Source organism: Pituophis catenifer, unplaced genomic scaffold (assembly GCF_029215685.1).
Source record: "Pituophis catenifer annectens isolate HBS135680 unplaced genomic scaffold, rPitCat1.0.hap2 SCAF_1, whole genome shotgun sequence".
Lineage (NCBI taxonomy): Eukaryota > Metazoa > Chordata > Lepidosauria > Squamata > Colubridae > Pituophis > Pituophis catenifer.
This window is the reverse complement of record NW_027256881.1, coordinates 354,350,290-354,365,485: the sequence shown is the minus strand read 5'-3', so window position 1 is coordinate 354,365,485 and position 15,196 is coordinate 354,350,290.

Genomic DNA, 15,196 nt, shown 5'->3' with positions numbered 1-15,196 from the left:
GAAGTGTTGGTAATTCTTGGGTATGCATCTACAGTGAGAAAAACCTTGGACATCATTGCAGCAAAGATGGAATATGTGTGAGATTGAGTTTGCCTTGCCCCCTTTTTTATATTTTCCATGGAACAGCAAGTCTAAAGTACAACCTTTTTTTTTTAAGGTTGTTCCTTCGTTAAATTTGAACACCTTTGTCAGAAAGGAGAAATGCCTGTCTCTCCATTTCATGGACCATTATATACCCCTCTATTGTTCTCTCCTTCTAGACTTTGCTCAAGTGAATGTCATCCTTCTTAACTCTTCCTCCAGCACTAGAATTAATTCCAGCCTCTCTTTGAGCATCTAGTTCAGCTCTGCTAAGCAAAGATGAGCACAAGACTCCAACTGGGGTCACAGCATCAGTTTCTTGAAGGCCATCAATCCTGAGCACTGCTGATTCCAAAACTGAGCTCGGTTTTTGTTTTTTTTTCAGTATCCCATACTGGAAAAGGATAGACCTTTTATCTGAGTTTTCCACTATCATTTTCTGTCCAAATTAATATTATAAATCAACTTCTTCACTAGGCCAGCACAGTTTCTAAGGTGCCAATAAAGGAGAATATTTGTAGCTGAAAGTCCTTGATGCTCTCAGAGTTTGGTTGTTTTCTTGCTGATGTTTCTGTTGCAATATTTTCAGGATCAGACTCAATAAAGATAATAGAAGTTAGAGATTTAAATATATTTCTCTTTAATCATAATAGGCATTCTATATTCGCTGAATATTCAAGATAGAAGCAATGAAAATGGGGAGGATGGCTCCTTATATATACAAGGGGTGGAGCCAGGAATGGGAGTGGTAAATTATGAATACATTAAAGTCCAAAGAATAAGTTAACCCCTGATGTTCCATATATACATTATTTACACATTAGAGAATAAGGCATTTATATCTGACAAATCCCCCTCTAAATGCCGGTTCGTTATACAACACCAGTTACATTCAGATTCAGGACAATATAATACATATAATTTAGAAGTTAAATATTTGTGTTGTTTAGAAGGTAAGGGTTTTGTTAATATGTCAGCTAATTGTTCAGAAGTATCACAATGTATTGCTTTGATGAATCCGTCTTGAGATAGTTGTCTCACGTGCTTAAATTTTATATCAATATGCCTGGACCTTTGTCCAATTGCATCGGATCTAGATATTTCAATGGCCGCTTTATTGTCTTCATGCATAATAAATGGTAAAGTAGGTTTCTTCCAAATATCTGTGATCAAATCATTGAACCATACAAGGTTATTTGCAGCTTTAGACAAGCAAACATATTCCGCTTCTGTGGTAGAAGTGGCTACCAGTTCTTGTTTACCAGTATACCAGTAAACTGGACAATCGTTCAATAGAAAAACATAACCAGAGGTACTCTTTCTGCATGATGTATCACCAGCCCAATCTGCATCAGCATAACAAGTAATTTTTGGTTCTTTGTCATTATTGGGTTCCAATATTAAACAAAAATCTAATGTACTTTTTAGATATCTTAAAATTCTTTTGACAGCTTCCCAATGATACAAGGTTGGTCTGCTAACATATCTTGACAATAAATTGAGAGGTAATGCAATATCTGGCCTAGTCCAATTGGATATATAAAGGAGTGAACCTATAACTGATCTGTAAAATGTGTTGTCTTTAAACTCAGGGGAAGATTCATCAATGTTTCTGAGAAAATCAGTTTGCATAGGTGTGTCACATGTCTTGGCATTATTTAAGTTACATTTGTTTAGGAGTTCAATGATTTTATCTTTCTGAGTAAGTTTGAATCCCCTTTTTGTTTTGTTAATTTGTACACCAAGGTATTTGTTCACTCTACCTAGTGATTTCAATGAGAAGTGTTCGTTTAACTTATTTACAAAGATTTCCCTGCTCTCTTTATGCTTTCCAATATATAAAATATCATCCACATAAATTAATACAAATTCAATATGATCATTACTTTTTTTTACAAAGAAACAGTTATCAGCAGTGGTGGCGTTGAAATCCATGGTTTTAAGTACTTTTACCAAACAATCGTACCATCTTTTTCCAGATTGCTTCAATCCATACAGACTCTTATTTAATAACCAAATTTCGTTCTTATTAGTGTATTGACTGTGTGGTGCTCTTACATATATTTCCTTATCTAATTTTGCATGTAAGTATGCAGTCTGTATGTCATATTGAAACACGTCCAGATTGAGTGCAGATGCTATTACAAGAGCCGTTTTGACACTCTCTGTTCTCACTGTTGGTGAATATGTGTCAGTATAGTCTTCTGGATATTTTTGTGCATAACCTTGTGCAACTAGTCTGGCCTTGTATAAGGTATTACCTCCTTCTAAATTCTTAATTTTATAAATCCACCTGGTACCTATAATTGTTTTATCCTTAGGTGCGATCGCAGGTGTGAATACATTTAATCCTTGTAAACTTTCCATCTCTTTTTCCATAGCTAGTTCCCATTTTTCTCTTTCTTCACGGGGAAGTTTCAATACTTCCTCATATGTATTAGGTGTTATTTGTTCTCTATCCATATGCATTATGTAATCTTTGTATTTATTTGGTATTTGGTTTCTATTGTTTCTAATATTTCTTTCAGGTTTGCTATGGTTGTCATGTAAAAATCTAGCTTCCTTTTTTGTTAATGTGTCTGTCTTTATTTTATGCTGACTGTTTGTCCAAGTTTTGGTTTTGTTCTTACTTTTGTTAATACTTTGAATTTCTGTTGTTCCTTCCTCGCAAGATATATTATCTTTGCTTTTATTAGGAAATATTTCATTAAGGTGTAATTTAGACCAATTGGCCTGCTCATGGAACACAGCTGTTCTGGATACTATAAATTTGTTATTATTATCAATGAATCTGTACCCTTTGGTTCCAGTTTCGTATCCCATGAATCTTAATCTCCTGGATACGTTTTCTCCCTTTCTCCTCAATTGTTTAGGTATGTGTACGTCTGCAGTAACTCCAAATATGTGCATGTGTGCTAATTTGGGTTTTCTATTGTACATCACCTCATATGGTGTCTTATTCACAATACTGGACCATGTCCTATTTTGAGTGTAATTTGAATAATGTAAGGCTTCTGACCAAAATTGTTTGCCTAAACCAGCATCCTCTAATGTGCATCTAATCATGGTTTGTAGTGTGGAATTCTTTCTCTCTGCAATCCCATTTTGAAATGCAGAAAATGGATTGGACGTGAAATGTAGCATCCCTCTATCCTTTAACCATTGGGAGAATTCTTTAGACATGAATTCACATCCCCTATCTGTCATAATTTGTTTTATTCTAATATTATGTTGTGTTTCTATGCGTTTGTAGAATTCCTTAAATTTCTGAAAGGTTTCATCCTTGTGCTTTAATGTGTAAACAAAACCATAGCGACTGTAATCATCCACTATTGTTAGGAAGTAACGTTTTCTATAGGTAATTGATGGAGTTAATGGACCAACTAAGTCCATATGTACCAAATCAAAAATATTGTTGGTTGATCTGTTAGATTTTTTTGGTCTGGGACTGGTTTTTAGTTTGGTGGATTTACATACTGAGCATTCCAAATAATTTTCACAATTTTTTATTTTGACACCTTCTGCGTGTTCAGTCATTTTTTGTACTACAGGAAAGCTTGCATGTCCTAACTTCCTATGTAAGATGTGAGCACACTCATCATGAATTGGTTTACCTATTTTTGGTTTCTTCTCATTGTGTGTATTTTTGTTATCATGAGTTATTTTACATTCATCATTGTCACTGTTACTGACATTTTCATCATCTGCTTCAATACAATCTTCCATATTTGAATCAATGTTATGTAACCATCTTTCTTTGGTTATCAGATAGGGTAGACCCCCTTTTATCATCACAGTGCCTACATTTGTTTTGTTCTTTTCTATAGTTGCTTTCCCCTTTGAGAAAACTATATTGATGTCAGATTCTCTGCTTAGTTTTATGGCACTCAGTATGTTGTGAGGTATTTCTGGGATTAATAATACCCCCTCTATTTTCCCTAAACCAGGCAAGGTCACATTTCCTCTGCCTAATACTTGAACCTTTTCTTGATTAGCTACCTTTATCACAAACTTATCTTCTGTAAATGAAGATAATATACTTTTGTTGTTAGTGGTGTGATTTGTTGCACCAGAATCAATAAGCCAATTATTGTTCTCATCTTGTTGTGTTCTGGTGCTGTCTTGTTTATTTAGCCCATTTAGTGACCCAGATTTTCTCTCTTTTGAATTTTCTCTACCCCCTCTACTTTCTCTGTAATTTGGTGGACTTCTATATTTGTGTCTATCTGTGGAAGATTGTCTGTAATTGTATTTGCTCCTGTATTCTGGCCTATGTCTTTCCCTTGGGACTTTGGGACAGTCTCTTCTACTGTGTTCCCTGGATCCACAATTGTGGCATCTAAAGGCCTCATTATATTTATCTTGAAAGACTACTTTCCTAAAAGATTTGTGTTCTGTTTGGTTACTGAAACGATTTTTTCTTGAATTGTCTTCTGCTATCAATTTGTTAGATAAACTTTCTATTGATAAATATCCCAAATTAATGGTATCTAAGTGTGACATAAAGCTATCCCATGATGGATCAAGTGAATTGATAATAACACTTTTCATTGTTTGATCTGAAATCACTTCCCCCCTCAATTGCAGTTCTGCTCTTATTTTGTTTAGATTTATCAAATGCTCACTTATAGAAACCCCTGGTTTCACTCTAGAAGAAAAGAAATCCTTAGACATTCTCGTGGTTGTGGCTACGCTATCGCTGTGAAATAGATTAAACATGCATTGAATTATTTCTGATACAGTTAGGTTTGGTTTGATGCTATGATACATTGCAGGAGACACGCTAGAAATTATTATGAAAAATGCTCTATGATGTAAACAATCTATTTTTAAAGTCCAAGGTCTTCTTGGAGGACTAGTTATAAAGAATAGTAAATTTTCTTTCATAAAAATAACCTGAAGCTGTTGGTACCACTCTTGTAAATTAATGCCATCAACTCTAAGTTTTGGGAAGTCATTGGGTAAATTCCCTACATTATTCTGTCCATTACTTACAACCTGAGGCAGTCCGTGGTCTCTCAAGTGCAGGAAATTACAGAACGGCATTGGGATGCTTGTAACGAGTCTGCGCGGTTCTCTGGCCAGTTCAAGTCTTTCGGGGCCGTCTACGTAGTTTTGCACATGCGCGTTGCTCATTTCTTCTTTGGCGCCGTTGTGGAAGGTTCTCTCCATTTCAGCTCTCTCGATCCGCTCCTCTTCAGATGAGTCGGTCTCTGGCTCGGTTTTTGGGGCTTTGGTGGTGGCGACGGTTCTTTTCTTTCTCTTGTGTGCGCTGGCACTCGATTCTGTCTGCGGTGTAGGACGGAATCGGCATGGCTCTCTGGGCTCGGGTGTCGTCGTTTTCGAAGTCAGGATGGGAGCGTGCAGGTCTTGAGTTGTCGGTTTGATTTCTTGCTTCTTTGTTGATGTCTTGGAAATTTTCAATCTTGGCCCAAAAGCAGCAAAAAGCGTTTTCATTGCTGACTTTACTTGAGACTTTGTTAAATCGTCTTCACTTTCTGATTTTGATTCATCTGAAGAGTTTGAGACTTCTTTTTCACTTTCTTCGTCTGATAGCGTTTTTCGCGCCAGAAATTTTGAACTGAGCGTTTTGATTGGCTCCGCTTCACTCTCTTTTGAAGTTCGTTGAAAACAAGATGGCTGCCATTCAAAATTTCGCGCGATGTCACATCTTTTCTTTTTTACAACTATTTTCTCAGTAGTCATTTCACTCACAGTTTTTTGATCTTTGGGTTTTTCTTTAATGACGTTTTTCTCTCTCGCTGCTCCGCTGTTTCTCAGCATCTCCTGGAGGTCCGCGATGAGGCTTTCATCATTCTTTTGGCTTTTTAGTATCTTTAATATCTCTGACCTGAGTTCGTTATTTTCTATCTCGATTTCTTCCTGGTCGTTATTTTCACTCATCAGTTCTTCTTCTTCAGTGGTGTATTCTTCGGATTCTCTCGAAATCGCATTAGTGGATTCGTTGATTGTTTCTTGGTCAGTTTCTATTTCTTTGCTGTAGGCCCTGGTGTTGGGCCTATCTTTCTTGGACATTTTTTATTACTTATTGAGTCAATTAACCATCCTCTGCTACCAGCTTGTTGCAATATTTTCAGGATCAGACTCAATAAAGATAATAGAAGTTAGAGATTTAAATATATTTCTCTTTAATCATAATAGGCATTCTATATTCGCTGAATATTCAAGATAGAAGCAATGAAAATGGGGAGGATGGCTCCTTATATATACAAGGGGTGGAGCCAGGAATGGGAGTGGTAAATTATGAATACATTAAAGTCCAAAGAATAAGTTAACCCCTGATGTTCCATATATACATTATTTACACATTAGAGAATAAGGCATTTATATCTGACAGTTTCATTACCCAAATTAGGTCACATTATTCGGGTGTTACCTAGTTTTGGTGATGAAACGTTTGCAAGGAAACAAGAAAGCTCAGAGAACACCAAGGATGCCTCAGCTTCTAAGGTGTTTTCCCTCCTCACATTTTAAGTTGCTTAGCATCTTCCTGATGGAGAGTTGTGGAAAGACGGAGAAGTTTGCCTCTTCATTGAGAAAAGCAAAGATTTGAACTATAGTAGGAGATTGCAAGTATCACTAGAACAAACATTTCTAAAAGGAGTCCCTGAACCAAAAACAAACCAAAGAATTCTTAGAAAACTTACAAAATCTTGATCGAAATGTGATATGGGTTTTTTTGAAAGTCTGGGAGACTGGATGAAAACAAAGTTGCCAGGAGCAAATTTCCACCAATAATGAAATCACCAGACTTGAAATAATACCATTTTTCGTCAATCCGGGAAGGATTTGACAACATACATTTGATCCTCTTAGCAGAGGTTGGAGGCAGGAGCCCGAAGAGCAGCAGCAGCAGGAGGAGGAGAGGCAGCCCAGACATTCTTCTTCTCACCTTCCCTCCAAGATCAAAAATCGAGGTTTGTGCAGCAGTTGAAGTACAGGTAGCCCTTGAAATCACACCCAAATTTCTTCACCATAGAGCAAGAGAGAGACGATGCCACCTGGATGATCCCAGGGCAAATTTATATCATTCCCCTTACCTATCCTTGGTCTGTGACCAAAGAGAAAACCAAGACCAGCTGAGTCTCACCAAAGCCAGGAGTTGCCTTTTCAGGAGGAGGAAACTCAGAGCATATTTGTAAAAGCTTATTTTACCTCAGAATATTTTTCTGGGTTGAAATCCATGGGGGATACATTTAGAATGACTGTTATTCTGATAATTGCAGGGAAGACCAATATCTTACCCACTTAGCAATAGCTTCTCTTCATACATCAGAAGTCTGTTGTTGATCCAAGGAGCAGGTGGACTTGAGGGTCAAGGTTCAGGTGGAATTTGGCCTACCTGCAACTGAGCACCTGAACCCAAGATGGAGTCTGACCCACAGTTTGTTTGGATAGTATGAATGAAGTAGGGTGGCCCATGAGAATCAGTTGTCCCCTAGTAAGTGTGAACAATCGTAACAACATTTGGATAAAATCACTGGTTTATTTAAACCCCCATGGCAGGGAATGAAATAAGAAACTAACTTCTACCATAGATCTTTAAAATAGATGTCAAAGGTATTAGGCTAATTTAAACTCTGCAGGAGACCTGTCTAACAATTCCTTGGAGCCAGAAAAGTTTGTTTGGTGTGTTTATCTTGTGAAGTGTGTCTTCAGAGTTGTCAGCTGGTGTAAAAGGATTCCATCTCCCATGGCAAAACCCTGGGATGGTTTTGGGGTTATAGGAATGGGTGCATGGGGCTATGTTCTTCTCTCCTTCCTCTGAAGCTGATTCCAGCCAGTGCTGGTTATGGGGAAGAGAACGAGTTCAGACCATTGGTGTATTAGGATGATTAAGGAATATGGCCTGGACTGCAGAAGTCCTCCTTCAGAGAGAAAAAGGACAAGAGAAGCTAAAGTGTATCCCAGAGTGTCTTGATAGGCAAGAAAATGGACCTTCTTGCAATGCTCTGGTCATTGTCCTTGTTGGGGTATTGGCCTTTTGTGTAAAAGTCATAGAAAGCTTCAACTGAAATTCAGACCCTTTTTGAAGTGTTTCAGCCATCTGCACTTTGCAAGATCCTTCAATGAGATGTCTCAATGTGATGTGAATGTTCCTTTTCTGCAATAGCTAACTCACAAAAAGTGATGGAGTGACCCTTATATGTGCAGCTTATGGTATCCCAAAGAATGTGAATCATTTAAAGCTGACTTCTCTGCAATCACTATCTCTCAGTAAAAGTTCCTTTTGAAATGTGGATTGTTTCAAGAGTTTTACTTTCTTCAGAAGGTAGCTGAGGCAGATCCTTTCAAAAGTCCTGGAGACTAAAACATATGATGAATGGTTGCAGGATTTGGGTTTGTCCAATCTATAGAAATGGACCGTAGAAAAAAGAAACCTAATCTAGAGAAAAAAGGGACTACATGGGACATGACAGCAGAATTCCAGTATTTGAGAGGCTGCCACATAGAATAGAATAGAATAGAATAGAATAGAATAGAATAGAATAGAATAGAATAGAATAGAATAGAATAGAATAGAATAGAATAGAATAGAATAGAGCTGGAAGGGACCTTGGAGGTCTTCTAGTCCAGCCTCCTGCCCAAGCAGGAGAACCTATAATATGTCAAACAAGTGATTGTCTTGTCTCCTCTTAAAAATCTCCAGGGTAATGGAACACCCACGATTTCAGAAGGCAAGCTGTTCCACTGGTAAATTGTCCTCACTTTAGGAAATTTCTCCTTCATTCCAGGTTCGTTCTCTCCTTGCTTAGTTACCAACCATTGTTTCTTGTCCTGTCCTCTGGTGCTTTGTAGAATAATTTGACTCCCTCTTCTTTGTGGCAGCCCCTCAAATACTGGACTAGTGCTATTATATTGCCCCTAATTCTTCTTTTCTTTAGATTAGCCAAACCCTAAATCTGCAGCTGTTCTTCAAATGTTTTAGTCTCCTGGTGTTTGAACAAAATTGGTTGCAATATTCCAGGTGTGGTCTTATTGGGTTTTATAAAGCTGTACCAATACTTCACATGTTCTTGATTCTATACTTCAGTTTACACAACCCAGTGTGGTACCCCACTGCTTACTTCTGTCCATGTTGATGAAGTACTATAAGGACTACTCATTGAGTATGGTTTGATAGTCAGGTAGAAATCCATCTGGTGGTGTTGTCTATTCCACATTTTTCTAGCTTACCAAGAAGTAGGTTGTGGTCTATTTTGTCAAATGCCTTAGTGAAATCTAAGTATACTATGTTCAGAGCATTTCACTGGTTTATTAACTTAGGAGGGAATCAATTTATTTTCTAAAGCACCAGAAGACAGGATAAGAAACAATGGATGGAAACTAATCAAGGAGAGAAATTAAGCTGAAACTTCTTAACAGTGAGCACAATTAACCAGTAGAACAACTTGCCACCAGATGTTGTGGGTGCTTCATCGCTGTAGGGTTTTATGAAAAGTCTGGATAGTCACTTGTTTGAAATAATAGGGTCTCCTGCTTGAGCTCCAAGGTCCCTTCCAGCTTTATTCTGATTGAAATTGAAAGTTTCCAATTCTGATATAAATCAGATATTCTTGTGTCTCATTATATTTTCTCTACAATTCAGATGGGGCCTCAGTAGGATAATGTAGCATTTGGGGAAAAAGATGCAAGCCAAGAGACCAGCCCCAGAGGCCAAGATGGAGAAGATCTCCATGGCCACCATGGACTTCCCTTTGGTGCTCAGGTTCCTTCGACTTCTGCTCTATCTCAACCAGGCAAAAGAGGGAACTGGGGCTCTTCCTAAGAAGGGAGGAAGATGCAGCCTGCCATTCACAATGTGTAAACCTGACTGGTGGGGCTAGAAACCACACAATGGGGACCCTTGAAGTCACCATTAAAGTGTACTTTGTCAGTATTTTAAGGTATGGGACAAGTGGTATGATTGGATTAAGCGAAAAGAAAGTGGATAAGGATATACTTAGTAAAGTATAAAGATAATCCTGATGAGTATTAAATGAGTATTAAATGAGTATACTACCAAGAGCCTTGGTAGTACAAGGGTTTAAGGCACCCTGTTATTAAGCTTATTAAGACCAGCTGCCTGAAATTACTGCAGGGTTCGAATCTCGCCAAGGCTCAAGGTTGACTCAGCCTTCCATCCTTTCTAAGGTAGGTGAAATGAGGACCCAGTTGTGGGGGCAATAAGCTGACTTTGTATAAATATATATATATATACAAAAAAGGATGAAGGCTATTGCTGAGCACATTGTAAGCCACCCTGAGTCTTCGGAGAAGGGCGGCATATAAATCAAATTAAAAAAAAAAATCTTAATTTTCTTTCTTTTTTTTTCAAATAGTGAGTTTTAAATTAAGAACTGATAACTGGTAGTGTGTTTCCATGCTTATTTCATATAAATACCAACAATGACTTCACCGTCATGAGGATGAATGTAGGACTAGGTTATGAAATATATAATGTGTAGAGGAGAAGAATATATATAGATATGTTAAAGAATAGAAATGAAATGTCAAATATAAGATATGATCTATGTATATGAATATTTTATTATGATTTTTTAAATGTTTTTATAATTGTTTGATAATTTACATACATTTCGTCAAGTGGTTACCACGTTTTCTGATTCAATAGACCTATTTTCCATTTAGAAAGACGGTCTGCATGTCTCCTAGTCCAACCCCCTGCTCAACCAGGAGACCCGGTACTATTTCAGACAAATGGGTGACTAGACTCTTTCTAAAAGCCGCCAGTGATGAAGCACCACAAGAGGAGCCATTCCACTGGTTTAATTCTAATTCTTTTCTCTATTGATCATTTTGTCATTTTTACACTGCCTGGAATTGCCTTGTAGGTGACATTGGTGACATATAATATATAAAATAGGTGTATCTACCACAAATGAGATCTCAAATCCATTGCATTCAAAGCAGGTTTTTCATGAAATATCAGCTACATTTTCTGATTCGGTAGACCTGTTTTCTAGTTAGAAGGATATTGGATACCCCAGGAGAGAATGAACCTTTCTCTGAATTTACAAGATTTCTTTCCAACTCACCTTTGTGGCCCAGATGATTGCATCGGTGTTAATAGTGAAATCCTGACCTGGGGGAGCCCCAGGATCTATTTGCCCAACTTTCACGGGGACAAAAGATCGATTGGGCAGGAGAACCCAGTTGAGAAGATCATAACCACCAGATCCCAGTCCATTTTCTGAGAAGGAGATTTCATCCCCAGCACTGTTGTTGAATTGGACTTTTCTCAAATAGGGAAGAATCTGAAAGAAACGAGACCTTCAGGCATTGGAATACTTGGCTGGAAGCCACAAATGAGACATCATGGGCTTCTATCATTCTGTGATGGCCATCATCTTAGCAGATGGTTTTATATTTGAGAAGCTAGAGGATTTCCCTTCATGGTGATCTCAGCAATCAAGGATAACACCAAATATTAGGAAAAGAAACAAGAAGGAAGATAAGGGGAGGAGAAGAAGAAAGGTTGGAGTAAAGGTAAAGGCTAAAAGTGCAGCCCCAAAAAAGTAAAAATGAAAAATGAAAGTTAAAAGAAAAGATGAATGAAAAATGATGGAAATGACTGTACATGTAAATGTGTTTATGAAAAATAAAAATAAAAACTTTATATATATATATATATACTGCTCAAAAAAATAAAGGGAACACAAGCAGAAGACATCCGAGATCTGAATGAATGAAATAGCCTTATTAAATACTTTGTCCTTTACATACAGTTTATACATCGCTCAAACAACTAAAGGGAACAGAAAACTACTGTTAGAATGAGTTTTTTTTTCCAGTTCCAGTTCCAGTTCATAGAGATCATAAAGAAACAAAACTTACAGCCCAGCGACCTACTCGTGAGCTTCGATGTCATATCCCTCTTCAACCAAGTGCCAATCAAAGAAGCCTTGACAGTTATCCAAAACAAATATAACCCCCCCAAGCACATCCTAGATCTAACCCACCACTGCCTATCCAACACATACTTCATCTATAACGGACAGAAATACAAACAAACAGAAGGAGCACCCATGGGATCACCCCTCTCACTGGTCATTGCCAACCTCTATATGGAATACTTTGAAACCCAAGCTCTAGAAAAATCCGATCACAAACCCAAAATCTGGCTCAGATATGTGGACGACACCTTCATAATCTGGCCACACGGGAAAGAAAAACTGGACAACTTCCTCACACACCTCAACAGCCTACACCCCAAAATACAGTTCACCATGGAAACAGAAGCGAGCAACCAACTTCCCTTCCTGGATGTCTTAGTCTACAGAAAATCCAATGGCTCCCTAGGACACACTATCTACCAGAAGAAAACACACACAAACCGCTATCTGCACGCACTCTCACACCACCACCCAGCACAGATCAACTCCGTAGCCAAGACACTCATCTCCAGAACAAAATGCTTAGCTGACGAACAACACCTAAAAACCGAACTACACACTCTCACTAACGTACTAACATCCAACGGATTCCAAAGAAATAAGATTACCAACCTAATCCAAAAAGAAACCCGCACTAAAATCCAAGACAGAGAACAAGAAAACGGCAAAGCCCTCCTCCCATACATAAAAGGCACCACAGACAGAATCAGCAAGATCCTCCACAAACACAACATCAAGACAGCATTCTGCACAAACCGAAAAATATCCATCATCCTAAGAAACCCCAAAGACAAAATTGAATTAGAAAATCAAGGAGTATATGAAATCCCATGCACCGCCTGCCCCACCACATACATCGGACAAACCAACAGAAGAATAAGTGCACGCATTGAAGAACACAAGAACTCAGTCAGAAAAGAGGAACCAACTTCTTCCCTGGTCCAACACCTTAAAGCCAAAGACATGAAATTGACTTTAAAAAGACCAGAACTATCGCCAAAACTGAACACTTTAACAACAGAATAATCAGAGAAGCCATCGAGATAGAAAAACGCCCGCACAGCATGAATAAATGAAATGATACCTCCCGCCTACCAGCCATTTGGAAACCCGCCCTTATTGACAAATGAGTCCCTAACACAAAGAATGACACCAGACCCACACTCACGAAAACCACACAGGATGTCACCACCACACATCCACACAAAAAGCAAACCCAAACCCACACCGATGAGGCATGACCACAAACCAGAAGCTAGACCACAGCTGCATCATTAGCCACTTTAAACCCCTCCAATCCATACATGAAGCAAACTGACACCCACCATGAAGATGTGGCATGACCACGAACGTGAAGTCAAACAACAGCAATGCAGCTCACCAGCTCAAATCCCCCTGCAACTCAGACTAACCCAAGCACAAGCAAGCCCCCACCTAAACAGAACACACCTCCACCCAATCAGAACACAGCCAAGCTCCCACCCAATCAGTTCACACCCACTCTGGCAGTTAAAAGGAAGAAACAGCTGCGATCACACATTGCTCCTAGAAGCACGAAGCCGAAAACACTAGCCTAAAGATGATGAATGAGATTTCGTCGAAACGTCGCCAAGACACTTTCAATTTTATGTGGGAGAAAACCCAAATAACCAAAGACATACATACATTTATGTGCATATTCTTTCTAGCCAGGTTTTACCTACGTAAGCTAAGTTGTTCTACAGCCCTGGTTCTGTGAAATCTCATTCACAAGTTTCTGGGCCTTTTTTCTGCTGACAAACTGCAACTCTGTGTTGCTCTCTGATGACGCCTTAATAGGCAGAAATAGCTATCTGAGTCTCCCAGAGAGCAACACAGAGTTGCAGTTTGTCAGCAGAAAAAAGGCCCAGAAACTTGTGAATGAGATTTCACAGAACCAGGGCTGTAGAACAACTTAGCTTACGTAGGTAAAACCTGGCTAGAAAGAATATGCACATAAAAGCCTATGAAAAAGGAAAAAAGACACATTGTACCTTTACAGGGAGGATATCTGAGAAGTGGGTGTGGCTCACTGATGACGCCTTAATAGGCAGAAATAGCTATCTGAGTCTCCCAGAGAGCAACACAGAGTTGCAGTTTGTCAGCAGAAAAAAGGCCCAGAAACTTGTGAATGAGATTTCACAGAACAGGGCTGTAGAATAACTTAGCTTACGTAGGTAAAACCTGGCTAGAAAGAATATGCGTGCATCTATCTATCTATCTATCTATCTATCTATCTATCTATCTATCATCTATCTATCTATCTATCTACCTATCTTACTCTTCGTAGGATTTATTTGTGTTTTTCTTTTAGCCAGGTTTTTCCTACGTAACTAAGGTTTTTCTGCAGCCCTAGCTCAGTGGAGTCACATCCACTCGATTCCGGGCTTTTTTCCTTCTGGCAGTCAGCAGGCCCTTGCTGCCTGGTGAGAGACTTATATAGATCTATTTCTGGCTCGTTAGCCATCATCAGTAAGCCACACCCACATCTCATGTATCCTCCACTCGATTCTGGGCTTTTTTGTGGCTTACAAAAAAGTGTGTGTGTGTGTGTGTGTGTGTGTGTGTGTGTAGGTCTTGGGTTATTCGGGTTTTCTCCCGTGTAAAATTGGAAGTGTCTTGGCGACATTTCGACAAAGTCTCATTCGTCATCTTCAGGCTGGTGTTTTCGGCTTCGTGCTTCTAGGAACAATGTGTGATTGCAGCTGTTTCTTCCTTTTAACTGCCAGAGGGGGTGTGAACTGATTGGGTGGAAACTTGGCTGTGTTCTGATTGGGTGGAGGTGTGTTCTGATTGGTTGGGGGCTTGGCTGTGCTCTGATTGGATGGGGGGTTGGCTGTGCTCTGATTGGATGGGGGTCTGTTCTGTTTGGGTGGGGGCTTGGTTTTGCTCGGGTTAGTCTGAGTTGCAGGGGGATTTGAGCTGGTGAGCTGCATTGCTGTTGTTTGGCTTCATGTGGTGCCACATCTTCATGGTGGGTGTCAGTCTGCTTCATGTATGGATTGGAGGGGTTTAAAGTGGCTAATGATGCAGCTGCGGTCTGGCTTCTGGTCCGTGGTTGTGCCTCATCATCGGTGTGGGTTTGAGTCTGCTTTCCGCGTGGATGTGTGGTGGTGACATCCTGTGTGGCTCTCGTGAGTGTGGGTCTGGTGTCATTCCTTGTGTTAGGGACTCGTTTG